At 41.8% G+C, this 25,218-nt stretch overlaps 1 long non-coding RNA gene across 11 annotated transcripts in view; it reads left to right on the plus strand.

Moving 5' to 3' along the window:
• LOC109379140 (uncharacterized) overlaps nucleotides 1-25,218 on the plus strand; it is a 149,773-nt gene that overhangs the window by 85,187 nt on the left and 39,368 nt on the right. For 9 of the 11 annotated variants that reach the window (XR_002123120.1, XR_002123121.1, XR_002123119.1 and 6 more), the window contains 3 exons: nucleotides 8,077-8,154; nucleotides 11,602-12,998; nucleotides 13,271-13,342. This is a non-coding gene — a long non-coding RNA (uncharacterized LOC109379140). Of the gene's footprint in view, nucleotides 1-8,076; nucleotides 8,155-11,601; nucleotides 12,999-13,270; nucleotides 13,343-16,502; nucleotides 16,711-25,218 lie in introns of those variants that run through there. The other 2 variants (XR_002123127.1, XR_002123118.1) reach the window with 2 other exon arrangements.

Below are 25,218 nucleotides of genomic sequence, written 5' to 3' on the forward strand. Positions count from 1 at the left end.
ACAATAATAGCCCCTACCTAACAGAGTTGTAGTGAGGATGGATGAAATGAATTAATGTTTCTAAAGTATTAGAAGATGCCTGGGAGAGAGTCAGTGCTCAATAAACAGACAAGCAAATGTTCCTGGGGAGGACATCGATAGATTTCACACTGAAAAATACCAACATGTGAATGAATGGCTTCCTTCCACCTCATGCAGGAGACAGTAGACCGCAGGAGGGCCTGGTAACACACCAGCCAAGAACAGCCCCAGGGAGGGCTTGCTGACTTGAGAGCAGAAGTCAACCTCTCGGAAATAAATAATAAAAATAGCAAAGAATCCTACCACATGTTGAGCCCCTACTCTAGGCCTGACCTTGTGATAAAGGTCATATAGTACCTAGTTCAGTCTTACAGCAACCTCGTGAGAAAGGTGCTATTTCACGCCTCTGGATTAGAAAGCAGAGGCTTAGAGAGACTGGTCAACCTGCCCACCGTCACATGGTTAGCAGGGGGTAGTGCCAGGAGCCAACACCCATGTCCTTAGCCAGCTGACCCTGTTTCCATCTATGCAGCCATCCAGGCAACTTCCGAGCTTAACTTCATTTCTCAAGTGGGTATCAACACTAGGCTGCTGGAGTTTATATCATCAGTTAGTAATTTGGCTTCTGGAAAGGGCACTGAACTAGCTAGAAGTCAGAAGACCCAACTTCTGGTCTAGCTCTGCCACTTCCTATGCCAGTTTGGACACACTGGTTACCTCTGCTGGGCTACACAATGGGAACCAGTAAGGCCTTCCCTGCCTGCCTCAGACACTATGGTGAGGATCAAGTGAGGTCATTCAGGTTCAAATTCATCAAACAATGAGCGCTCACTGTGCAAGCTGCATGTACGTGTCTTTTTTTTTTTTTTTAGCTGAGCCATCCTGCCACCTGTTGGCAGCTCAGTGGCTGCTCAGCTCAGACCAGGACTTGAACCACTGTTGCTCAGAGCTCAAACTCTTGAGCGAGCTCTTAACCAACTGAGCCACTTGGCCGGCCCTGTACATGTCTTTTTATCATTGTAAAATAATTTAGGAAACACTTGAAATGCAAGATAGTATGGTTCCTGTGAGTCTGAGCCATGTGAACCAGTTTTTCTTAGGACCTGAGTGCCCCCAGATGGGCTAAACATCAAGGCTCCAGAGCTGGGAGACCAAACCCTGTGTCTCAGACAGCAAACCTCACCCTGGAGATCCCCAGCTCTCAGCCTGCCTCTTCCGACTATTACACCAATAGGCAGGTTTCGAGTTGCTTCAACACCAAGTTGCCAGCAAAATTGAAAAGCCAAATTGAAGCCTTCCGCCTCCCTGCTTCACCCTCCCATCCCACTCCCCATGAGGATATGTGTGAAGGCGAGGTCCTTAGGAAGCACACTAGGCACTTCTATCCCTGTGTCCATTTATGTGGTGGGATGTTGGGTTGGCTCTGTGCTTCACCAAGAGGAGAGGAAAGATATCAAGGTGGAGAAGAAGGATTTGAGAGGTCAGGCAATAATAAAAAATAAATCCAGGGTTCGTATTCAGCTGGTGAGTTCCAGCATGGCGGTACTTTTCTTTCCCAGCCAGCATTTGTTGGGATTGGTCAGTGCCCGTGGTGGCCAGTTGTTAAATAGAATGACTCTCGCCCCTGGATACCGCTCACCTGCTTGTTGGTTTTGCAGAAGATCTCCTTGATTCTCTACTCTGTCCCCTCTGCCTCCTGGGACCATAGTGGTAGCACAGTAAATAGCACGTGGTCGCGGGGCCGTGCTCTGCACAGGGATTTCACACCGCGCGGCTAGAGTGCCCATCTCCCCCACGTCCAGAAGGACCTGAGAGAATGGTGCCATTCAACTGGCTTAGCTCTGAGAACAGGGGCCAGCTCTCCTTAAATTCTTCATCAGCAACAGGCCTGTGTTGATGTTTAGAAGGTGCTCATTACACGTTGGATGAATGAATGAATAGATCCATCAGAAAGCACCCACTGAGCGCCACTTTAGGTGAGCTGCTGGGCTGGGTTCTTCATGGGAAAGAATGAATTAAAAAGACGAAACCACAACTCTCAGAGAATTTCCAGCATGTGGCAGATGGCCCCATCCCTGTAACAAACAGAAAGGACACACAGATAATAGTGTTTGTGCAAACAATTAGCTTTAATTTTTTGAAAGTAAGGTTATCACTACCTAAAATGAAGAAACCAAGAACAATCGGGGATGGGGGGAATAGAGATTTTTCTTGGATGCAAAGACCCCAGGAGAAGCAAATTCCTTTGGTAGCAGCCCCAACGTGTGGCATTTCTCATCTCTTCCTTTTTTCAAAGGCCAGTTTTGTTGGGTTTTTAAGTGAGAGCCTCAGGATGGAAGGAGAAGCTATCTTCTCAGCACAGAGTTTTCTCCCTCTTTTCCAAAGGGAAGGCAGATTTGGGAAACTGGCACTGCCCCTGCCCAGATGGCAGCCAGCAGCTGGCTCTGGCAAAGGGAAGTTCTCACTCTCGGCTGCTGGCGGCCGGGCCCCTCCCGTTTCCCCAGCAATGCTGGGCCGGGCCATTGGAAAGGAGAGAATGTGAGAGCCCTGCCATGCCAGCAGCTCCTCGCCGTCCTGACCTCGCTGCTGTGGCTCTGGCACCCAGGCCTGCAGCCGGGAGCAGGGGAGCAGACCCAGCAGTGCCAGCCAGCAGCTCCAGCCTCCCTATGCCTGCCTCAGCTGCTGGGCTGGCCTGCCTGAAACACACAATGGCTCCTGACATCTACGGGGCTGCAGTGCAAGCAACAAAGGGTGGTAGTGGTTTCAGAGAGTGGCCTGGTGACCAAAAGCTGATTTGTGTCACAGCGCCTCTGATGATCAGGCCAGCCCATGGCTGACCCCTTCCCATACCAGACACTGCCCTGTCTCTCCGCAGAGCCCACCTGTCCTCATTTTCTTTACCTTTCCCTTCCCTTCCCTTCCCTTCCCTTCCCTTCTCTTTATTCTCCCTTCTGTCTGTTTCTTCCTTTCCATTCTTCTCCCCTTCCTTCCTTCCTTCCTTCCTTCCTTCCTTCCTTCCTTCCTTCCTTCCTTCCTCCATCCTTCACTGCCTTCCTTCATTCCTTATTTCCTCCTTTTCTTTCTTCCTTCCCTTCTTTTCTTCTTACAATGTCTTTCTCCTACTTTCTTGCTTTCCTCTTCCTTCTTTCTTTTATTCTCTAAAAACGTTTTCTGACTACACATTCCCCATCAGTCCTTCTACTAGGTTCTGGAAGTGCACGGACATAATAATATTTGACCCTACCCCTGAGGAGCTCTCAACTCAGTGAGGACATTTGTGCATGAGATGGGATGAGTCAATGACAATTAATGACAATAGAATGTATTAATTACTATAAAAGCACAGAAATTACTAGGAAAGCAGAGGAAAGAGCCATTCATTTCTATCTGACCTGTTTTGGAGGAAAGTTAGCTGAGGAGCTGCCATTTTTTCAATTTAGTTACTCACTCTGTTTCTTATACTCCGGAGAAAAGGTTATATGTCTCTAAGTCTGGTTGGAAAAAGAGAAGGTTTGCCTTTTGTTTTAATTTCTGCTTATGACTCAGGGCCTGAGGCTTTGAATTTTTATTTATTTTATTTATTGATTGATTTTTTTTTCTTTATGGATAGTGCTTTTGCTGTTGTATCTAAGAACGTTGTGTTTAACTCAATGTTGCAAAGGTTTTCTCCTACATTTTCTTTTAGAAATTTTATAATTTTACAATTACTTTTATATTTAGGTCTATGATTCAATTTTGAGTTAATTTTTGTATGTAATATGTATTGAGGTTCATTTTTTTACATATAGACATCCTGTTATTTCAGTATGGAGAGGATTATTCCTTCTTTATTGAATTGTCTTTTCACCTTTGTCAAAAGTAAGTTGAGGGGCAGCCGATGAGCTCAGTTGGTTAGAGTGCAGTGCTTATAACACCAAGGTTGCCGGTTCGATCCCCATGCCCGCCACAACTTGATTGAAACAAGTACTTCACTTTGAGCTGATAAGTTCTAGAAAAAACACACTGTACCCCAATAAAAAAAAAAAGAAAAAGTTAAAAAAAACAAGTAAGTTGACTATATTTGTGTGGGCCTATTGGTGGATTCTTTGTGAGGAGTATTTTTATGTGCAATATGTTATCTCACACATTCTTTCTCTGTGTCTCTCTCTCTCAAAATAAGTGCATTCTTACTGTGTAAATAGAACCCTATGGGTGAACAAGAGTCACTACTGGACTAGGCAAAAGAAAAGAAGTTTTGGCAAAGCTCGATTAGAATTAACTTTGCCAGTGATAGCCGTGTGACTTGTGCGTTTAGGACTTTTTGATCTTGGGGAAATGCAGGTGATACCCAATAAGAAGTGTCATTAAGATTAATGAGAATAGATTCACATGATGTTGGGAGGGGGTGGATTGGGGGAGGGACGTTGTCATTTTGTGAGGAGTGAAAAGTATAACTATTGCATTGTTTTGTACACCTGACACTAATGAAAAAAACTGTCAAAAAAAAAAAAGATTAATGAGGGCCAAGACTGGGAGTGGAACTGGGATGTGCCTCATCAGTATCCAGATATTTGTGTAATTCCTCCTGTCCCATTTTATGCTGGAAACATTTAGGGGATGGTGGCAGCAGTAATATCTATGAAAATAAGCGTATTGTTAAATTATAGGCACTTTAAAGCAACGTCTGTTTTCTCTGGTAAAAAAGAAGCACTTCCCTTGTTTATTTCCTGTTGCATCAGGTCAAAGACAAGAAGTACTCAAGATGTGTTCACTGCCTTAGTCCCCGTTGCATGCTTTCGGCTCCCCTGTACCAATAGAATTATTCTTTTACAATGTTGGAATGGAAAGCATGCAAAATGGTGTCTTCGTATTGCTTAAATGCTTTCCACCCATGCCACTCATTTCTAATTTTTCATGGCCTTAAACCACCATCTGCTGGAAGGGTGGGAAGGACACTTCCAAGGTTGTCATGTCCTGCCCTCCAGCTTGAGGCCTGGCTGCGCTTGGGCCACCAAGTGAGAAGCCGTTTTGTCTTTTCTCTGAAAGGTTTTCAGAGCTTATTTCCCATATTTGGAGGCTTCCTCTTCGGGGCAGGCCCCGCTCTTCCCACCAAGGGCTGTACTCCTTGTTGATGGGCCAGGAGCCAAATGCTCTGGCAAGTTTGCACCATGGTAATCATTTTGTGTCTTTGACCAACTTTGCTTTCTTTTCTTTTCTAAATCAGTCAAACATTTCAAGTTCCAAACACTGACACGGGAGACAGCTTGTGATTAACCTCTCTCCACTCTAAGAAATAGCCTGCGCCTGTGATGCTTCCTTCTGAAATAGCTTAACCCATTTTTAATACACCAAAAAGACTGTTGCCCATAGCCCTCTGGTCATCTATTTTCCTTAATAGCCTTTTATGAGGGACCTTATCAAACGCTTGCAAGGAAATCCAAGTAAATTATGTTCCTTGGTTCACCTTTACCTACTATTTCATTAACTTTTTCAAAAACAATATAACATAGTTTTCAACATAATTAAAGGGGTTGGGAAAAAGGGAACGTTAACGACCGCTTGACAGTGTCCGTAGCTGCTTAGGGGAGCTGGGTCACTGCTCGTATTCTGGCTGTGCTTAAAGGATACTAATTCATTTCCCAGGCTGTCTGGTGAGGTCAGCTGCTAGTTCAAGGTGGAAATGACAAGTTTTTAGGCTTTCAAGTGTACAGTACCCAGCTCTCCAGAGAGCATGAAGGAAGGAAGCCACAAGTTTATCCAGGTCTGGCCCAGAGAAAGAGGAAATGATGGGAAAAACCAAGATGCAGGAGGGGGGCGGTGTCTCTGTGGAGGGGAGGACCGTCTCAGACACGCCCAAACAACTCTTTGTTGCTGGTTTTTTGAATGACAAAAGGAGGGGCTGATCGTAGAACTGGGGAAAACTTCCAGTGTTCCAAGGGAGATATGGAAGGCCTGGGTGCAGAGGCTAGGAGAACAAGAAGGAAAGAATTACAAATTAAATAAGCTCACATGAGTAGGAGTAGCAGCATTTTAAAAAAAGTGATTCTAATCATAATAATAATTGCACGTGCATTTATGGGGTGTCTCTTATGTGCAAGTGTGTGCTAGGCACGTGTACACGCCTATCTCATTTAAGCTTAATAAACTGGGGATATCATTAGATATCATTATCCTCAATTTATAAATGAGGAAAATAAGGCACCGAGAGTTTAAAGGATCTGAAGGTCACACAGTTAATAAATTATCAGATTTGGGAGGCAACCTCCTCCTATTAATTCTGAAGTACATGGATTTTCATGATGCTAGCTAGACAATTCTTAGTCCCTTTAGTACCAAATTCTCCCATACGTCAAATAGTCTGATAAACTAAAAGTAATAAACATTCTAAATATGAATTACTAGGTTGCATAAAATTAGTATCATTACGCAATGGTTTTCGTTTTTGTTTTTTTTTTAAAAGACAGACACTAATTAATTTGTATTAACAATTCACAAAAGCATTTAAGGGTTACAGTCCTCAAAACATCTTTATGAATCTCCATTTTCACTGGTCTGAGAATTTGGAAGCCATGCTTGTTTACAAAAGACTTCGGCTGACAAAATGCTCGTAAAATTGGCTTTTACTAGAGAAAGGAACTAGTAAGGAAAAGCAGAAAAGCTTCCATTTCTTTCTGGCTTACTTCTTGTTCTCCGCTGGCTCCATGCCTATTTTTCCTTATGTCCTCAGAAGTGGGCCATTTTTAGTCTCTTCAGAAAGCCCACCATAATTGTCCTACCACATGCTTCGTGTATCAGAGGATGTGATGTCTGCATATTAGAAAACATTTGTGTAAGTGTCTTTTGAGGACCTGTATCTTCACCCAGGTGCTCCTTCAGGTTACTGTGTTCCAGCGATCATGACACCTTACCTCTGGCTCAAGCATGCTTCTTGTGAAATATCCAGTGTCGAAGAGAACAAGCAGCTACCTGAAGGCACTTGGGCCAGGCCAGGTAGCTCAGCTCAGAGTCTCCCCTCTCCTGATTTGTCGAGACAATGGCCCTTCAGACCAGGAGCATGAGAAGCTGAGGAACCAGAAAAGCAACTTGGGCTTTTCCTCAAAGAATGAATGTGCTAATTGGAGAGACTGCAAATGTGGTAGCCAGAGAGAAAAATCAATCTTTTAATCTAGCATCAAAACTGGGAACTTGGGTGAGAAAGAACAAGTCTCCTGTCAGGAGGGGAGATAACCTAGGCCTGCTGGTCCTTGCTAAAGTCAAATAAAGTCCAAGGTTGGCAGTTATGAAAAACTGTTTCAGTGTTCATTTCCTGAGAACAGGAGGAATCAGCACTGTATGTTCATCAGGTGTGTGGTCTTTAGGCAGATCCCTTTGTGCCATGCTGGGCAGAGGTACAGAGACCCTGGGCCATGCAGGGCAGCAGAAAAGGTCCTACCAAGGTCACGCAGCTGTGTTGCAATTCTAGCTCTGGCAGTGTCTAGCTTCAGTGATCTTGGACAAGTAGACTTTGATTTATTACTCAGAGTTGCAGTTTCCTCATCTGTAACATAGGAACAATGCCTGACTTATCTGGTGGTTTAAGGAATATGTGAGATAGTATAGGTAAGGTGCCTGAAAACACAGCAAATGGTTTATTTTCCCCTAATTTTTGATGCGTTATCTTTTTAAATACCAACTATAGATTCATAGCACAACTATGTGTACTTTTTCTATGTTTTCTATATCCTCTCCATTGGTGGTAAAGAAATTACATTTCTTAGATGAAAATGTAATGACTGAATTTTTCTCCTCCAATTGAACTTATGATATGAAAATCTTTTTTTATAACTTAATAATAGACGAAAAGCCTTACAAAGCTGTACAATTTAGATGACATGTATATTTCTATCCAATCTGCTGTCTACCATTTAAAGTGAGGATAGGGCCTCTGGGCATGTTGGCAAGTGACTTTGCATCATTAATACAACCTGGGGTGAAAAATCACATGCACTACATTAAGCTGAGTGAAAAGCATGGAGCGTGTTATATTTTTTATGTAATTTCTCATTGTGCTCTGTCCTTTTTGTCTCTCTGTTACAGGGAAGTTGAAGAGAACTGGATGGAACTTAAGCCTGACAAGTCCTGGCAGTCCTTTCTGTAGACAGCAGCCTCTTGGAGGTAAATGCCTGGTTTTCCAGGGGTCTCCTCTCTCCCTCCAGCTATCAACCAGAGGGCATCCGGGCTTGGGAGGAATCGTATGTACCCTCATGGTGGTTGGGGACAGGACCTTGGCTTCTTACTTCTGGTTCCTTGCTGGCCTTTGCTGCACGAAGGTCCCGGTCTATTCCCTGGGTCCCCTGAGCTGGTGACCACAGGGAAGTGGCTCCTTCATCTGGCCTCTTTGGGTTTGTGTTTAACCTGCCCGTGGTCCTGGTTATTTGCCTCTGGTGGCAGAGTCCTTGCACTCTGTGACCATCCTGTTCCAACTGCAGGCCCCTGCATGTCCCCTGGGCACTCAGTATAACCGTATCCTCCCACAGGGGTATATAGAAACTTCTGGATTCCATATGTACCGAGTGCAGGCCTTGGGAAGCCAGAAGCTCTATCTAAGGCACAAAAACAACTACCGTGGCCAAGTTATCCTACCTGGCAAACCTACCTGGCAATGATGTCATATTGTTGAGGTTTCAACACAAATGAAGGCTCCTGGAGGGATGGGGAGGTTGGGACTGAAATTGTCCTGGTATGTTCACAAGAAAGCGAGGGCCAAGCTCTACTGCTCTGAGGAATTCCTAGAGTGGGTAGTGTGAGAGGTCAGGGACACACAGAATTAGCTAGTTTCCTTTTTCCTTGCTTTTTCCATTTCTGCCTCCTCCCAGTTCCAAAACAACTTTCAAACTTCCCTCCAGACAGCTGACAATGCCCCTTCTGTCATATTCTAAATTCTCTATACCCATCAAGTTCAACAGTGTCATTCAAAGTATTGCTTTGCTTATACAGAGGGAGCTTTTGAAATTTAGAAGTTTCTTTTCTTCAAAGCTTATTGTTCAAGATTATCATTTTATTAAGCATTCCAAAATTACTAATTTGATAGTAAATGTTGAGCAGTGATTAATTTTTTTCTACCTGGTATGTAAAGATGGAGAAACATTGATTTGATGGATGGAAACTATAGGAATAATGACTTAAACAAAAAGGCAGGTTATATATCTCTTTAACTTAAAAAATGGGATCTGTTAGGTATGGTTCGGAGATTATCCCGTTTTAGTTATCTGTGGTCATTCAGCTACTTAAGTGAAGCCTAAAGGTAGCACTGGGGAAGGAAGGCGCTTTGCTAAAGGGCGCATCAAAGCTATAATCAAGTTACCAGCTTGTGCCGAGGCTGGGAAAGTGGCACTTCGACAATTCCCATGCTGAATCTTCCAAAGGTGGGATTTTCCTGGGCTGTCTTCCTTTTCTGGTCACTATATCTCCTCATTAGAAGCATCTACCAATTTCCTTCCTAGTGGATTCAATAAGCTCATTGTTAAGAATTGATTAGTGTCTCATTGCCTCTTTTCTTTAGGAGGTGACCTTCTACTCACCTTGCTTGATTCGAGGACTACAAGAAGCTGCAATTTGGCTGAGCAGAACTTTTTCAGAACTTTATTGAATCCACTTAACAAATATTTATCAGGTTTCTACTATGTGCCAAGTACTGTTCTAGGTACTTGGCATGTTTCTATTGTAGTACCACATATAGAAGAGGAGAAAAACAGAACATTTGAGGAGAGGGAAAAATAGAACAGGGATGATTGCTTTGGGAAAGCACCAGACACACCATCCATCATCAAAATCATACAAAAAAAATGCATTTCTTTATTTTCCTCTTTGTATAAAAAAATGCAGTTAATGGAATCTGTTATAACTCTGTCCATATCAGTACCCTCTGGAAACTTGGTGATTTATCAGGGGCTCAGATATTGCCTGTTTTAATTCATAAAATGATGTGTCATTTTACTAAGCATGAATTTGCAGCACTGGTGATCAAGTTCATTTATCTTGGATTGCCCTCCTCTCCAGCCTGACCAGTCTCCTCAGTGTTTTCTACTTTACCAAACTTTATGCTGTGACATTTCCCTTCCACTGACTATCTATAACCTGGCATCCTCCAAACTCATGGAGTCCCCTTCATGGAACCTTCTTTGACTCTTCCAGCCAATGCCGTCATGAATTCTCTATCTGAGTTCCTGTCACATTTCTAGTTGGCCTCATATAGTTGGCCTCAAAACTAGATTGGGGGCAGGGTCTGTGTCTTAAATTTCTTTGTACCTTCCATAATGCCTAGAAAAATTATAGGCCTGTTTTAGGCCTAAATAAATAAATAGCTAGGTAGGTAGGTAGGTGTATACTTATTGAGCATACTTAGGGATGATATTAAAATAGTTAGTACCTACTACAGCATGAACACTGACCGTTGTGAATACTCCTACCAATGTGAATATATACAGAAGGTGCCAAAACATATATACACATTTAGGAAAGAAAAACTAAATTAAAACTGTAATCTTTAATATATAACAATAACAAAAGATGAATACAAGACATGTTTGGCTTCTGCAATTATAAGATGTGCTCAAAGTGGTTGCCATCAGTACCCAGACACTTCTGATTACGGAGAGCTACTGCTTGAGCAATATTAACCAAAGTGTCCGCTTGTATACATTATTTTTGGCACCCTGGTATATGTCAGATGCTCACAATATCACACAGAGTAGATATCCTCTGCTTTGTAGATGAGAGATGAGGGAGCTGAGTTTCAGAGTTCACATGACTTGCTCAGGACATGGAAGACTACTAATGAAAGACCCTGGATCTGTTTTACTCAAAACTTGTGCTCTTTCCACTGCACTACTACACTAATTACTACTTGTTGTTGGATCAGGTCCTCTGCCCCCTTGTGTTAAGGTGTGCCTTTCAAAGGAGAGGGCATTGGGTAACTGGTGAGTCTTACTACATGGATAATCAGCTGACTTAGACTAAGCCATCCCCATTGTGGGACCTGCGTGGTCATGATTAACTGTAATTTATGGGCAATTTACACACTCATTTACCTGTGTTAGAAAGATTTGGTTAGAGATGGTTATTTTTCAAAGCCAAAGGTCTGGTAGCTTGTTGGATGATTCACCATGGGTCCCTTGAAACCTCTCAGTGTTTCAATCTGTTTTTTAAGTGGGAAAACCCTGAAATTTCTCTTACATAATTTTAAAGTACTTTGAACTTGCATTTTTAATATAAAAATAAGATGTCATTATTGTCCAAGCATCTAGTTGGTGACTGAGAAAAGAAAGATAATCTCTTCTCAGTTTGATCAGTTATCAGCAAGGAGTCAAGCAAATGACACATTCTAATACAGGATAGAGAGCTATAAGCTCATCAACCCCACTTCCTGTTCCTGAGCATATGTGAACATTTCATAGTCTCATTGTTAGATTGGGGTCATGTGACAAGGTTTTGACCAAAAAAATTAGGACAGAAGGATATAAGCCACTTCTAGTCCTGCCCCTTAAAGACATCTTAAACAATATTTCAGTTTTTGCTGCCCCTTCCACAGTGACTTAAGGTGCCACTGGTTTATGATTTCAGCATCACAAAATAATGGAAGGAATTTGGGTTCCTGAGTCACCACCTGGAAGAGAGCCTCCAAGGACAGCTGCCAGACTTGCATCGGATAGCAATGTGAGGGAGAAGTGAACCTATGTGTGAGATTACTGAGACTGTTATTACAGCAACTGGTATTTATTGCTCTAATACAGAAATTGGTATCACAAATGGGATATTGGCATAACCAAGTCGTACTCCCTGACTGTTACACTCTCCTAAATATGTATCATTACTCTAGTAATGCAGCTGTAGGCAGAAAGGAAACTCATACCAGAAAATGGAAAGATGGACACTCGGGTTATGCAGTGAAAAATCATTTGGTATAACTATCGCCTGCTATTAATTAGAAGGCAGTCATATGCATAGTTTATATCTTTAGGGGAAATGGTTAGAAACAGGATTTTAGCAGTGTTTTTGGCTAAACTTAATATGTATTACAAGGAAGAGATAACTCAGGAAAGAATCCACGAGCTTGCAAGCAGAAATAAAATAGAATAGAGAGCCCAGCAATTTGAGCTGTAGGATCGAAAATCATAAATTCATTATAGACTCAGTAAGACATGGTACCAAAAAAGGGCTTTAAGTGACAAATATGCAGTAAAAGTTCTCAGTGGGATGCAGTTATTTGAGGCAAAAATCAAAGTAGGGGTATGGCCTTCCCACTATTGCTTCTGATAGCCTCAGTGTATTTAGCAAAGAGAGTGAAAGGCATGGAGGTAAAGAGGCAAAGAAAAAGGGTAGATTTGATAACAATGTCTAGAAAATAACTCTGGGTGTGGCTACTGTCATATGGACCTGACTCGAAGAAATGTATCATAAGTCATCTACATTTTTGAGAATCACATTGCCAAAGAAACCAGGAGCTTGGACTTGAAAAGTCCTTGCTTGTTCAAGGCTTAAAACAATTCTTGACTTCCCAACCCATTCTAGACTGAGGAGAAGCCAAACTCTTAGAGCTGCTCTGTTCTGAAGGAAGAACGTTCTCTGAAACCGACTTCGTATGTGGCCATAGAGAAGAACAAGTAAGGGAGTCGGTCCTAGAGCTAACTTCGCACACATTCACCATGCCCAGAGCCAGAGGGTATGGGTTTCACAGTGCTGACCCTGAGGGGCGTCTGCCTGGCTGTGGACCATGATGCTCCATGTTGTCTATGATGTTTCCTGGCAAATGGGATTATTTTCCTGTCCTTTCCCCACCATTATGAATGAGTGTTGGTGGGGAAGCAGAGTGCAGATAACTTGTCTTTTTAATATGTGGGCTGCCACACCTAGAGGAACCACATCAGGCTGGTGGAGAAGATGGCGCATCACCCGGATATTCTGGACATTGACCTGGAAGTGGTGCCTGGATGGGACTTTGCATTGTCTTCTTGGGTGAGGTGAGTTTGCTATGTGAATGAGAGGAAGAGTAAAATAGATATTTGGTGTCCAGAAGGGCAGACGATGGCAAGAAACTTTTAGTGTTCACCATGTTTGAGTCTCTTCTTGGACACACAGGAAGATTACATCTCCTAGGCCTCTCTGCAGTTAGATGGGCCATGTGATCCTGAGTTCTGGCCAATGGAACATGAGTAGAAGTGATGGCTGTTACTTTGAAGCCAAATGTATTAAACCTGGTATGTCTTCTCTACATTTTCTGCCATCTGAATAGCTGGAAGCAAAGGACTCCAAGATGGATGAGCCACATGATGGAAGGAGCCCAACCTACACCAGATGTCCATGAGTAAGTAATAGCCTTGAATTGGGTTATAGTACTTATATTTGGAAATTGTATTTTATAGCAGCCTGCATTGATGACCTTGATTACTATACTCTTCTAAACTGAAAACTAGTTCTAAAGGCTGAAAAAGCTCTTTATTTCTCTTGAAAGGAGTGAATGTACCCTCCTACCCCATCATCCTCATTGTCACCATCATCTTCATCACATTTGGTTCCAAAAATACTTTTTGAGTGTCTATAACGTGTCAAACACTGAAGCAGAAATTGGAATTAAAAAAGGAATAAAACATTGTTTCTGGCCTTGTCCATTATATGGTGGGAGAAACATATAGATAAACAAATAATGACATTATAAATTATATCCTAAGTGTAACACCATTAACATGTGACATAGTTCATTCTGTTTCAGGGTGGGGAGGCAGTGATAGGTATAGATCTCACACAGGGGGTTACCTGTGTATCAGGTTCTGAAGGATGAAGTGGGATTTTCTAGGCAAATAGGTCAGGTGAAAGGATTCTCAGTAGAGGAAACAGTGTGAAAACAGCAGATATGAAAGTCAGGAAAATGAAATTGAGTTCTACAGTTGGAGATGAAAAACATATTTATCACTCTCATCATTATCATCAACTTTGTCATCCTATCATCGGAATTACTTATTAATTTCCATACAGAGTGACCACATGGATTTCCTTACTGTTCAGAGGATCTCAGTTCAAGGGAATATAGGTAGCCGATTAAACACTTATCGGGTGAATTAAGCTCTGTAATTCACATTGATATGGGCCAAGTCACTTAGCTTGTCTTTATCTCACTAGTACTGTTGTACTGAAGAAAGAACTCACATTTATCCTTTCCGACTTATAAAATTGTTAGGCAAATCCAGTGACTAAAATACGTGCAACTTGATTTGGAAAAAGTATATAAATAACGTAGCATGTATGTTTATATTTTTAAAAGACAGTTAACGAAGGAGGATTGGGGTGGTATGGGCCAGAGTCATGGCAGTTTGTATGCCATCACATATTTTACTTCTTTCTGGAGGTAGTTGACTGGCGTCCTCACACCGAACCCTACCTGTGGGCTGCAGCACACTTGAGGTTACACCTGGAGGGAGAGCCACTTTGAGAGACTGGGCACACTGACATAGAGGTCCATGTGTCAGGTTGAACCTGGTGGAGGTGTTTGCTCATTGTACATGAAACCAGTACAAGCCAGAGCAGGATCAGGGTTTAAGGGGGAAATAAACATTTTAGTCGAGGGTGGCAGGTTTGGTGTGTGTGTGGGGGGGTGAATGGGTAAGGCTGCAAAGGGAGAAATGAATCATCAGATCTGAAGCCAAGAGGATGAGGAACAAGTCAGGGTGTAGCATATAAGTAAGTTGGGTCAAGAGGCTCAGAACTAAGGTTTCGAACAGCGAAGGCATTGAAGGCCCACCTTTTGCCGTGGTCCCTTTTTTATGGCCTGGAGAGCACATTTTTTTGGACTGCACAATTTTCTATGGCTGGATGACATTTTTAGACATAGGCATCTATGATTTACAAAGAGATGTAAACCTCAATCCTTACACTGAACATTATTGTCCAGGTCTTGGGACTTGAGAGCTCCAAGTGAAATAAACACTTGGTCAGTTGTCCCCTGCCACCTGCCTTCCTCTCCATTTCCAGGTGGGGAGCACACTTCGAAGCTTCAGCATGTCAGTAACTCTTGATCTATCAGTGGCATGAGGATGCCATCGGCCCCCATGATGGGAAATAAGTCCTTAAAATACCCTATTTCCTCTTGGTGGTCCATTGTCGACCTGTGATCCATGCATCTTTCTAAAACCCTCTTGAGCCCATTTAGATGATCATAATCTATAACCTTACAAGGACACAAGTCCCACGTAGTCAGCTGCTTTGTAAAGCAGTACTTCCATGTCTTTGAGACCTGAAACCTACTTCAGCAAAGCAGGATTACTCCTGGTATTTTGAGATCGGTACACCATTTCATTTTTATCCATTGAGATCTCAAAGATTGTACGGTCTAGAGCTTTATCTTTGTAATCTAGGCCTATATGACATTACCTAACTAATAGTCATGAGTGATGCATCTGAGGAGCTCAGGCCAAACAAAACCCCGCCTAGAGACTTGGATGACATTGCAGCCCATCCATCCCATCGATAAATCCTTGAAGCTTTAACCCTGCCCTCCTCCGCCCCCCCAGTTTACAATTCCCTCTCTTTTAAGAGAAGGATGGTGGAATTACTTTGCATTGGAATTAATGGTATAAAGAGCTACCTTCTCATCTGACTAATGCTAATTTATCTCCATCCCTGGCCATTTGCTACCTATTAGAAATATCCTGACAGCCTGCATCTCATTACCATCGCAGCAGGTCCAGCTCCCAAGAATAACCTTCTAAGGAGGATGAAATGTACGCCAGTGCATCTAATACCAGGGCATTCACATTCATATTTTTAGCAGCGTATATCAGTTAGCCCAACCTTTAGTGTACTGTATGTACTTTTAATAATCTCCATAAAAGCCTGATTTCCAATCCCTAGGCTCAAGCTGACAGTGTAAATAAAATCACCCAAATCCACAGGGTAAGAGAAATGAAAATGACAAGGATTAAAATTTGGTCAAACCTCTTTCTTTTAAAAAATTCTGCTTCCCTTCCAATTGAATCACGACCCTCTGTGTGCTCAGCTTAAGACCAGACGGTAGGCTTTCCCTTTTATTCCTCTCTGCAGCAGGCTTACAGTATTTAGTGAGAGTCTGTAAAGAATGTGTGCTGGGTAGAGAGTTAATACCATAATCCCCCATCGTTGAGGTCAAATGCCGAATAGAGCAAAAGAATTAGAAAACATGTTACATACAATGGCAGGAAAAAATGCATCCGCATGCTGTTCTGCGAACACTAGCATTCATCACCCACAAGTAATGGCCATGAGGTAATAGAGGGTATAAAGAGATGTGTACTTGAAGTCTAAGTGTGTGCACAGAGGCAGTGATGGAAGACTTGAGCACAAGTCTTAATACCCATATATTCTGGGAGTTATTTGTCACCATTTTTAATTGCTTCGTTCCAAGTACCTGCTTGGATTTAGTTCCTAAGTAACACATTTAGCCACTAAATTGTTTCACAGGGTTGAACCTTGAGCTATCTCTTTTCACTCTTCAGCAGTGGGTGTGAATATTGTTCTCAAAGTGCTGTAATACATCTGTCTCTGGAGAATTCTCTTAACGAACAAGTAGAAATTTGAGGCACCGCCGGCAAAAAGAGTTGAACAGCCACCTTCCATTGTATCTTGGGAAAGTCAACCGAACTCCACCGGAGTAAGATTACAGGCAAATAAATAACTTTGTGTGGAAATTCTATAAAAAGGAGTGTGTGTGTGTGTGTGTGTGTGTGTGTGTGTGTGTGTGTGTGTGTAAATGGTTTGGCCATAAAATGACAAGTTGAATTTATTTATTTTTATTTCAATGTTTTTCACTCATTAACAGTTGATTTTATTTTTCTCTTTCTAAAAAAATTTCATTCCCAGCCCCCAATCCCTCCCCTTTGGCAATCATCAGCTTGTTTTCTATATCTATGTATCTGTTTCTATTTTGTTTTGTTTATTCTTTTGCTTTGCTTTTTAAAATTCTCATATAAGTGAAATCATATGGTATTTGTCTTTCTTTGTCTGTCTTATTTCACTTAGCATAATGCCCTCTAGATCCATTCACGTTATCTCAAACAGCAAGATTTCATTCTTTTTTATTGCTGAATAATATTCCATTGCATGAATTTATTTTAAACAATATCCTTTAGAGTAGTAACTATTATAGGTTAGCACTTTAAATTTTCTATTTATTTTACATTTACATATAGTAAAGTTCCCTGTTTGGTGTAGAGTTCTATATTTTTGACAAATGCAGAGTTGTGTAAGCACTACCACAATCGAGGTAGAGAACAGTTCTAACACCCTCAACCATCTTTTTTACTGTTTCTTCATAGTCAAACCTTTCACCCCCAAACCCTGAAAATCATAAATGTTCCTGGATATGATTTTACAGAAGTATAACTTGCACAATTACCAGAGCAATGACTTGAAGTCATATTTTATTTGTATATATAACAACAAAATAACAAAACAACATCATCTGCACATTTTAAACAAGGTTTCATATATATATGTATATATATATATATATATATATATATATATATACTCTTAAATACATAGATAACTAGAAAGTCAACTTTCTCCAGTCATAAAAGGATTATTTATTGCTCAATCAATTCAGTGAGTGCAGGGACAGTAACCTAACCCACTGTTATATCAACATGAACAAAGCGCTTATTAAATGTATGTTGAATTGAATATTGACCCACAGTTAGAAAAATGATTTTTACACAAAATTTTAAAAGCTCATGACAACTATAACTAAAGATGTGACACTCCCAATGTTGTAATTGCACTTTAAAGTAGACAAGAAAGAGACATGAGGTAATGAGGAGGAGGAGAAAAGATACATGTGTACATGTATGTGAGATTACATCACTAATTCCCTAGTGGTAGAAATTGACTTGTTTTTGCACATGACCAATGCTGTATAATGTATATGACTAAGTGACTGAAAGCTAATGGCCTTAAGGAGAAAAGTATTAGGAAAATTATTAATTAAGGTTTATAATTATGTTTATGAGGATATTCTTGTTTTAACTTAAATGAGACACCAGAATTTATATGAAAATGCTGAGTAAAGTTGTATTCTAAGCAGGAAGTATAAGACATGTTATGAGTAATTCAGCCTATGGAGTAATTCAGCCTATCTCTTCCTTACAGGGTATATTGACTAAATTACTAAAGAAGTCTTATTTCAAGCAAATAAATCATTACTGTTTAAAACAAATATTAATATGTTCTTACTTGCATACATGATCTTATCTACATTTATTAAACTGAGGTCAACCTCTCAATCTTCCTCTACCTGATATTCCTTTTTTCACACTTCACTCATTTTCATGGAAGATCATTGATACCCATAATTGAACTCCCAATCTGCATCTTCAACCCAGGTTTCCCTCATGATTAGAGACACGTATTTCCAGCCTTCTACTCAATGTCTCTCCCTGGACATTCTGCAAGCCCAAACTTAAATAACCTAAAATGGAGCTCAATATCTGTCAAACCAATTGGAACCCTAGAATTTTCCATATGCTTCTATTAGCTCGTATCTCACTTCCTGTTTCTTTGACTGGAGTGAAAGCAGTGAGCATGTGTCTTTTCCCTAGTGCTTGGCACAGTGCCTGGCATCTGGTAGGCATTTATTAATATTTGCGGAAGGAATTAGTGCACGTGACCCTCATGTGCATATAAATAGGGGTTTATTTCTACCCCAAGCCCCAATGTTTATGAATGTTTTTTTTAATGGATGAGTAGTTCTGATATATAAATATAAGCCTTTATTCCCACACCAACCACCAACTACCACATCTACATAATGTCTAGAGATTAAATAATGTCTTCTTTACGTAGCATGGAAACTAATTCCCACATTTCAGTTTTTTCTATTATTTTTTTCTCATTGAAATCATTTCTTTTTTTGTTCAACATTATAACATAAGCATTTTTCTATGTCTTATAAAGTCCCAGATATTATTTCCACCAATTGAATAACACTGCCTCAGAAAAAAGTCTTTGCTTTACACCACAAGTTCAGTTTGAAGCATCATGAGGACCACATATACCACCGAGTCCTCTTCAGTAGTCTGTACTCCACAGCAGTGCTTCTCGAAGTGTGGTCCCTGGGCCGGCAGCATCACTGGTATTCAGGAACTCATTACAAATGAAAACCCTTGGGCTCCAGCCCACACCTTCTGAATCAGAAGCTCTGGTGTGGAGCCCAACAGTTTGTACTTTAACAAGCTCTTCAAGTGATTTCAAAGTACAAAAAGTTTGAGAACCACTGTTATATACCTTCCAGTGAAAGGTCAACCTGCTATATGGAATCTTCCTGAACTCACTCTTTTTCTACCCACCCCAGGTTCGGTTCCTCATCAGTTCCATATCGTATTCATATTGATAAAAGCCTTCTGCATTTTTCAATTACATCTTAGAACAGGGCCTGGTTTCTTGAGGCACATAAAAAATAAATATATGTATCATTTGAAGCCGTAGATTTTAACTTAGTTTTAGCAACAGAAATTTTCTTTAAATGAAATATGCTGAAAGCAGAAGTCCTGCATGCACAGGAGAGAGAGAGAGAGAGAGAGNGAGAGAGAAAGAGACCTACCAGTGGGAAATTTGTTTAGCACCTCTGAGCCACATTTTTCTTATCGGAAAATGATAAGTAATCTGTAATTTCCCTTGCAGTTGGAAGTTTTTTCTTTTTTATTGTTTAGCTTCCGATAGACAGAGAGACAGAGACCTGGGCTGTTTTGAACGTTCTCCCTTCCTTGAAGACACACGAACAAATGTTGGCTTTGCCATTTGCCGATCCTCTGTCTTCTCCTTCAGTATCGACTTAGAAGCATTAATGAATAAACAAGACCAGGCTGCCATCATCCTGTGTGCCAATAAAGAGAAGAAACTCTTCCACTAGAGTCATGTTAACATTGAACAGATTTGCAACCCCAGCATTTGACTGGGAATGTGGGCTGAGGATGTGGGGATATGTGAAAAATTTAGGATGTAGCAAAACATAGTTACACTGGGTTTTTCTGTGGCCTCCCCCCCCCCTCTCTTTCCCCCTTCCCCTCCCGTCCTCTCTGCCTCTTCCTTTCTCACCTTTCTCTCTTCCTCCTCTTCCTCAGAGAGCTTGCAAAGCACTGGCCTATAGTCACTCTCCCCATATCACATAATCTGACTCTCTCTGAGTGCTTCATACTCCCAAGGCCAAAATCTATGAGGGTCACTCCAGGTGCCTCCAAGAATTATGGGTGTTATTTTCACACTCCCTCCTGCAGAGATCTCTGTACTTCCATCTTTTCTTTCTCTCTGACCCTCTTCCTGCTCCCTCCTGCTTCCTCCCTTTCTGTTTCCAGTTCCCCTGACTCTACCTGACACCACTTCTTACTCTCTGCCTCTTGGTGGCTATCAGAGTTAAGGTGGGAGACGATCCCAGGTTGGAGCTGTGCTATCCCATTGCTATAGACAGAACGCCCCCCCCCCAAATTCATATGCTGAAACCTAATGTCCAACGTGATGGTGTTTGGAGGTGGAGCATTTGGGAGGTGATTACTCATGTGGGTGGAGCCCTCATGAATGTGATTAGAACCCTTGTCAAGGAGGCTCCAGAGAGCTCCGTTTTGCCACTTAAGGACACAGTGAGAAGGTGGCCATCTATGAACCATGAAGCCAGCTCTCACCAGACACCAAATCTGCCAGTGCTTTGACCTTGGACTTCCAGCCTCCAGAATTGTGAGAAATAAATTTCTGTTGTTTATAAGCCATCCAGCCTATGGTATTTTGGAGCCAAAATAGATTAAGACACCTATACTATATAAAGTGGGGGTGGGGTGGGGTAGTGGAGCAATGGAGAGCCTGAGGGGGCAAGGTGGGCATCATCTTATACTCTTGTAACTTTGGTCCACATAAATTTTCCTGAGACACGGTCTGGAAAGAAGGTTATTCTGGCCTTGCCTTAGCAAAATGAAAGGGACTAATCCTCTGAAATGCAGAGAACTTGCTTTATTAGTCATTATCTGGTGTGTCAGAGGTATTGGTAGAAATACCAGATGCACTTTAATTAAATTTGTGGACCCAAAATGGCCTGACAGAGTAAGCATATTGCTAAAAATCTTCGTATTTTACATTAGACTGTCCTACTTGGACACATACAGCTATTTTTTAATGGGGTTTTAAAAAAGGAACATATATACAGAGGGTGCCAAAAAAACGTATACACATTTTAGGAAAGGAAAACTGTATTAAAATTGTAATACTTGATATACATACTGATAACAAAAGATGAATACAAGTCACATTTAACTTCTGCAATTACAAGAGGTGCTCAAAGTGGTTACCAGCAGTGTCCAGACACTTCTGATTACGATGAACTGCTGCTTGAGCAACATTGACCAAAGTGTCCATGTGTATACATTTTTTTGGGCAGAGATATAGCTGTGTTTTTGTTGGTTTTGATCACATGGAAAACTAAAGTACTAGAGTGCTTGATTTTGACAGCTGGCAGCCTTTTCCATCCCCTTTTCCTCTCTCCTATATTTTTAGCATCCCCCAAGCTTTAGTCCCCTTTCCTTCTACATGTCAATGGGTGGAAATATCATCTACCTTTTGCCTTTGTGTTCCCTTTCATCCATTGATCTACTTCTCTTTGTCTCTCAGCTAAGCTCATTGAGACAACAATTAGCACTTAGGGTCTATAATGGTGTCCCCACTTTCTTCCTTATGATTGCCCAGGGCTTCCATTGCCCCCACTTGAATGAAACTGCTCTCGCTAATCCACCCATCTCAGTCATCATTACATTTGATCTCCCTAAGAAAAATTGATCATTTCCTTCTTGAGTCTCTTCTCTTCTTTGGAGTCCACTACCCCACTCTCTCCTAGTTTGCTTCATAGCTCATGAATCCATTCTTCCCAGCTGTTTCTAGTTCTTCAAGTGCTGGTCCTTTGCATGAGGTTCTGATTTTGCCTTCTGTTTTTCTATGCTATTTACTGCTTCTGGGCATAACCATCCGCATCCAGGGATTCAGCCCTCACCTACGTGCTGACAATTTCCAGCTCAGACTTCCCTCTCATGGGCGTCAGACATATTTATTTTGGGATGTCTCCATTTAATAGGTACCTCAAAATTACGTCTTAACAAATTATTACTTCACCTTTTAAACTCTGCTGTGCTTGATTGATACATGTCATCATCCAGCCACTCAAGTGAGAAACTAAGATGCATCCTAGACTTGACTCAATCAATCAAACCCTCCTAATACTATGGTTGGCATTGCTCTCCAGTCTCTCCACCAGCCATTATCACTGCTGCCTACGTTTTAGTTCAGGTTGTACTCACTTTTCATCTGGGCAGATGCTTTTGGGGCTCCCTACCTTCAGTCACCCATACCTCCAAATCACCTTCAACCCATTCTCTAGATGATCTTTCTAGAATGGTGTTGTCCAGCATAGTAGCCACTAGCCACACATAGCTATTTAAGTTTAATTAAAATTAAATAAAATTTAAAATTCAGTTTCTCAGTCATCTGAACCATATGTGAAGTACTTAATAGCCCACGTGTTACCTACTCAACAGTGCAGATGGTGGGCATTTCTACCCATCATTGCATAAGGTATAATTGGTGAGTGCGGTTCTAGAACATAATCGTGTTATATCCTTGTTTGCTTCCCTAAGGATTCCCCCACATCCTGCCAATTAAACTTCGAATTCCTTAGCTTGGCATGGAAGAGCCTGCCTCCAGTCCACTCTTTTTTTCATTGTTCCCTCCACTTGAACCTTGTGTTTCAGTCAGATCAACCTACTGTCCCCTGTCCCCATGCCTCTGTGCTTTTGGTTATGCCGTTTTATTTCCTCCACTTAGAAGGGCTGCCTCCCTTTGTACCTTTAGAATGCCTGTATGGTTTGCAAACTCAGCTCAAGCATCATTCCCGCTGGGAGGTTTTCCTTGCTTTTCTAGGCAGCGTTTAGAGTCAGATCTGGTTTTTTAAAAAATAATAATTTCTCCTGGCAGCTTATACCGCGATGACACTCATTAAAAAGAAAAAATCTATTGATTCACTGTGGAAGGCTGAATAATAGCCCCCTACCACCCCCAGACATCTGTGTCCTCATCTCCAAAACTTGTGAATATGTTACCTTACATGGAAAAGGAACTTTGCATGTGTGATTGAGTTAAGGATTTTGAGATGGGGAAATTACCTTCAATTATCCAGGTGAGACCAATGATATAATCACAAAGGTTCTTGTAAGAGGGATGCAGGAGTGTCAAAGTCAGATATGTAGAGAGAATAAGAATATGGGACAATGGAAGCAGAGTTTGGAGGGATGTGCTTTGAAGATGGAGGAAGGGGTCACAAGCCAAGAAATACAGGTGACCTCCAGGAGCTGGAAGAGACAAGGAAACAGATTCTTTCCTGGTACCTTGAGAAGGAATGCAGCCCTGCTGATGAATTTTGGACTTCTGATTTCCAGAACTATAATGTAATAACTTGTGTTGTTTTAAACCACTAAGTTTGCAGTACTTTGGTACAGCCGCCATAGGAAACCAATATGTTCACTCTTTCCTCAAGCCATCCATACATTTATGCCACATATCAGTTGACATAAATTTACTGAGTATAACTGCTTTGTGTCAGGCCTAGTATTATATGCTAAGAGTACAATAATGCACATGACCCAATTATTGTTGGGAGAGGTATGATAAAGGAAAGAGAGAATGCAGGAGTCCAGGAAACTTGGAATTGTGAAGGTAGTGAGGGGCCAGACTACAAAGGGTCCCTTATGCTGCTGTCTGAAGTTGAGGCTGTTTTCTGTAGATAATGTGGAGCCATTGGAGGTCTTTCCATTATTAGTTCATGACCAGATCTTTGGCTGCCCTAGTGTGGAAATGGATTGATGGCTGAAGGCCGGGAGGCATATCAGGCTGCTACATTTTTCTGGGTGAGAAGTGATGAGGGCCAGAACCATGGGAAGGGAGTGAGGAGGTAGGCCTGGTAATATTTGGGTGATATTTCAGAGGTAGAATTGATGGGATTTTGTGATCAAAATTTTATGCTAGATACTGTGCATGCGAGGGCAGAATCCAAGATGACTCGGCTCCAAGATGACTCTGAGGACGGATGACTCTAAGCTCAGTGCCTGGCACACAGTGGATAAGAAACAATTGTCTTGAATTGAATTGTGTGGCAAGGAGACAATGGAGTAGATCATCACGGGGAGTGAAAGATGATGCCAGTGAATCTGAATAGTGGAGGAAAATAAATAGAAGAATAAGAGCGTGTGTGTGTGAGAGAGAGAGCAGGGTGCTGAGAAAAGAGGATGTGAAACATGTGCCCTGCTACCCTGGATGATTTTTCCTGCTCTTTTTAAGCCTTTGCTCTTTAAGCTTGAGCCACATTCAGAGAGCGAATTTAGAAAACTGTGTAACCACCTTGAAGATGCCAGGTTTCTCTCCATGGCAAGTTTAGCTACTGTTTTGATCTGAAATGGTTTGGGGTGGGGTAGGGGGGAGAACAAGTGGTCTGGGTTGATTTTTGGTGCATTTGCTGTGTCATTCTGGAAGGAGAGGGGTGCCTCTCTTTTCTCCCTCTCTACCCACCCACCTCCACTGTAGTCTAGCCTGATGTCTAAATCCTGGCGTGAAATGTGCTCTGGGACTGGGGGGGTTATGGTGGCCTCCCTTTGCCCAAGACCCTCAGCAGTGGTCACATGGGGGTGAATGTTTGCTGTAGTGGAAGGACAGTTGGGATCTCAGAGTGGCATCTTGGTTCCATACACCTATGGGAGAATACAGCACAATAAGCTAGCAAAGACCCTGAAGCCCTTGTTCCCTACCAGCCTTGCTCTGAGGCATATTAACTGTGTCCCCAGGACAGAAGAACAGGGTCCAATGCAGGCGGACACATCTCTTCTTGGATTTGTGTTCACACAGAACATTTTCAACAACTATTAATTGTGACTTTGTAGACTGAGGTCAGGGAAAAGGCCTTATGGTCCAACAAGTTTGGGAAATTCTGGGTTAAACAAATGTGCTTAAATCTAAGGCTTCCCAGGAGATTCACCCGACATGTAGGCCCTGTGAAAGCCTGAGAGAGGGATGAAGATTTTCCTAAACGTATTTGACTCCAGAGCACTCTCAGCATTGTGTGGAAAAGCCTTCCAGGTACCAGAGTTTGGAAAGTGTTGTCCTGCTGATGTAGGGGGTGTCCATATGCTGGGCAGA

The sequence above is a fragment of the Hipposideros armiger genome, unplaced genomic scaffold, assembly GCF_001890085.2.
Source record: "Hipposideros armiger isolate ML-2016 unplaced genomic scaffold, ASM189008v1 scaffold_22, whole genome shotgun sequence".
NCBI classification, from domain to species: Eukaryota; Metazoa; Chordata; class Mammalia; order Chiroptera; family Hipposideridae; genus Hipposideros; species Hipposideros armiger.